The following is a 3,772-nucleotide window of genomic DNA, read 5'->3' on the forward strand; positions in this document are numbered from 1 at the left end:
AAAAGTTTTTTTTTTTTTTTTTGAAAAGCAGCAATTTCCTTCAGGTAAAACATGTAACAGATTTAATGTTAGTCTCACTTGTTTTATTGGTTTTCATAAAAAGCACATTAAAAAAAAATTTTTTCAGGAAAAAAATATAAAACTAAAGAATACAGTATATAATCTTTTATTATTATTCTTTTTTTTTTTTTAGAAAAATTTTAATTTCTTTCTTCAGAAAAAAACTTATACCAAAAGGTTTCCACTATTTCAATCTGTTTTTACTGAAAACTAATAAAATCAGGTGTGACTAACCTCTAATCTGGTTAGCCAGTGAGACCCTTAAATGTCAGGACAACAGATAAGACATTTGTTTCTACAAACGTGTTTACTTGACATTGTCCTTGAGGATGATGGGTAAGCAAACAAACCCGTAGCCGAGACAGATTGGTCAGGGGGTGTTTTTTTTTCCTCCAACAAGGCTTACACGGTCGGTGCGGATATTTGCTGTTGTGCGCAAATGCAAACAGTTCAGGGTTGAGTAGATGAAATTATAATTGTGTCAATAGCCCGTAATGCAGTAACGGCGAATTTACATATCAAGTAGCCGAGTTAATTCTGACATGCCTCAGGGTTTTTTTCCCACATTAATAATCGAGTGAAGTAAGTGATCAAGTAAAGGGTGAAATTGAGTGAAGAAATCTAAATTACATGAAAACCTTGCAACAAGTACGGCTCTAGTTGAATAGTTCAGCTCGGCAGCTCAAAGCTGGCCTTCGTACGCTGTTGTGGGAGCTATATTTGGAGCGCCTGATCCTAGACCAGTAAATACACAGTACTCTGTTTGCCCTGTGTACTTGCCCCATGACCTCAGCAAATGACCTGTGCGACAGCCTTTGGACCTTTCTGTGTGTGCGCAGCTACATGTGTATGTTCATGTGTGTGTGCAAAGCCACGGCTGCCAAGAGTGTGAATGTACAGGACAGCTGAGTTGAATGTAGCCAAGTTAAAAGCTATAAATCCAGCGGGCTTTCTGTTGGCTGCTCTGAGGCTGCTCTGACATGCAGCCTCCGGCCTTTTGTCATTATGGGTGTTCATCAAGCCTTCATTGCCTTTGCCTCCCCTTTCTATACCCTCAAAGAGCATTAATCAAAAATCAACAGCGAGCACTTATCTATCTGTGGCCATGAGAACATGCAGGCCTCTGTTTAGATGACAGCTGAGGAGAGAGAGATCGAGCATGAGGAGAAAAAAAAAGAGGAAGGACAAGAAACAAAGAGGGGGGAGGGCGGCCGTGTTTTTCGAGGGTAGTTGTAATTACTGTGTAGAAACTTGCCGTCTCCGTGCTTGCAAATTTAAGATAATGAAGCGAACGAGAAATCATAGTGGGGAATCCGAATCGTAGAAAGAGTCAAAAGCCACGACGGGCTGATAGGTTTCCCCAAAAGGCCAGCCGAGAGCATAATTACCGTGCCACCGCGAGAGTTCTTCTCCCATAATTCAACAGAAAATGATTAAGTCGTCATCTCAAGGCATCAGTCTGCAGAAGTTCAAACATGTACTTAACCTATCCAGGAATTATACATTTGGCCTGTGTGTCGCCTCTGCCTTCTTTCAGCCTAACAGCGAGCGAGAACAGGGGTTGAAAAGAAAGAAAGAAAGAGGCGAAAAAAAAAAGAACAACCAAAGAAGCAAGGCTATCTGATCTCTCGCTTACCCCCGTTTCAATAGACGTTAAACCTGTTAGGATCTACTGAACTTGAGGGGCTTCTTTTTTTCCGCTTTATCTGCGGAGCGAAATGCACTGTCCAAATTTCCAGACACTGAGATAAGGACCCCCAGCCCCCGTGACGACTTACTCCAGCCCCCCACCATCCCCTTAATTCTTTTAGAATAAGAAACAAAACATTACAAAATGATAGCAGACTGCTCACTGGGGAATGAAAATTGCTTTGACATGGAGATTAGGCTCTTCTATTGTCATAAGACATTGTCTCATATGAGTGGGGCTTGCAGAAGAGACGGATAAAAGGCGAGAGAGGGGGGAATTTTTTTCTAGAATGGCTAGTGGATGACATAATGGAGAGTGCAGAAAAGTAAGTCCGCATGACATCGTTTGGCAGAGCTGTATAAAGGGAGATTTAAAAAGCATTGTTGCCGAATAGAAATACCAGAGATTCGGGGGACAATGGAGCCGCGTTGCTGGAACGTGACAACTCAGCAATTAAGGATCATGTCATCTGCTTGTCAAACAAAAATAACCAGTCTAGCTCTCTCAGCTCTCAGCCACCCCACGGAACAAAACACTAAATGATACGTCGTTGCACAAAAAACACTTGCGAACACTCATTTGTCTTGGTGGGATTGTGGGAGAGAAAGTGAGATGGGTTGGTTTCGAACAATAAGTTCTTTTGCATTCTGAGTCGAGCTCTTAAATTTTACAAGTAACTTTTTAAAAAGTTTTTAAAGTGTTGAGATGTTGTAATTTTATGCACCTATTTTATTTGAGGAGCACCAATTAAATTCTTTAAACTCACCTGGTGCTCTAAACATTATTATTATTATTATTAATTTATTTTTAATTCCTGACTATAACATTGCAACATGCATTTTTTGTGAAGCTGCTTTGAAACAATATGTATTATGAAAACTGCCATACAAACTTGAATTATTATTAATTATTAAATGTAATTATTATTATTACTAGTATTATTATTATAAACATTATACATTGTTTTGATACTTAATGGTAACAAATATATATACTTTTTTATAAATGAACATTTCAAGTAATATAAGCTATAATATATATTTTATAAATATTTTGTACATTTACAATACTTTATAGAAATAAACAATAATTATTTTAAATAATCCAAGCATGATAACTAATGGACTTCACTTTTCTAGAAGAAAGTGTCTAGAAGAAATTTTGACTTGAGCATGTATATGAAACCTTTTTAATTACAATAACTGCAACTTTATTAGGATTTTATTTAGTTTTTTTTTTTTTTTAGTATTTTAAGTTTTTTTTTAGGTTGCAATCACAATCCACTTGCACATACTTTGATCAGCAAGACGAATCCGCAAGATGCTTTTGTATGTATGCGTAAAAATCTACACCCACACAAACACACTAGTTTCATAAAAAAAATCTATTATTCTATCATTTCCAGTGCTGTTCTAAGAACACCAAACTCGATGCTTCCCATGGGACACCTCATCCTGTTATTCTCTACCCCCACAAAAAACCTTGTATATCCAATGAGCACGCTCAAAAGATTCATAAAACAAATCAGCCTGACGCCTGTGATGTGTCCGGGCAGCAGTTGACTCAGAGAACAGCGTACGGGGGCGAGAGCGTTTCACACACTCTTGCTCACGGGCCTGTGAAAGATTATTCCTCTGGTGACAGAGATCCGCTCTTTCCAAGACACCGGGGGAAGACTTGACCTGTCACTCCACACATTTCCTCTGTTAGCCATGGACAATACAGGCTTTCACACACGCCTGGTGGGGACGCTACTTATACGGGGGTCTGTGCATTTTAAGTCTCCCCCCTCACACACAGCATGCACTTAGATTGTGAATCTGGGAAAAGTTGAGCTCTATAGGGGGAAGTAAGCTAAGTGCCCCAGTACGTTACTTGATATTCAGCTGTTAATGGAACATGGTATGCTGTATGTTTAAAGGCAGGCAGGCAGCCTGGTGACAAAGCCTGAGCGGCTAAAATAATTTCTCTGACCTACGGTTGACCTTACTGGAGCTATCCTGCTGAAACGTATACGCCTCG

At 39.3% G+C, this 3,772-nt stretch overlaps 1 protein-coding gene across 1 annotated transcript in view; it reads right to left on the reverse strand.

Annotated features, from left to right (window-relative positions):
* Positions 1 to 3,772, reverse strand: part of LOC107697775 (prospero homeobox protein 1-like) — a 36,062-nt gene that overhangs the window by 21,309 nt on the left and 10,981 nt on the right. The window lies entirely within an intron of this gene.

This window comes from Sinocyclocheilus anshuiensis, unplaced genomic scaffold, assembly GCF_001515605.1.
Source record: "Sinocyclocheilus anshuiensis isolate Anshui unplaced genomic scaffold, SAMN03320099.WGS_v1.1 scaffold446, whole genome shotgun sequence".
Taxonomy (NCBI): Eukaryota; Metazoa; Chordata; class Actinopteri; order Cypriniformes; family Cyprinidae; genus Sinocyclocheilus; species Sinocyclocheilus anshuiensis.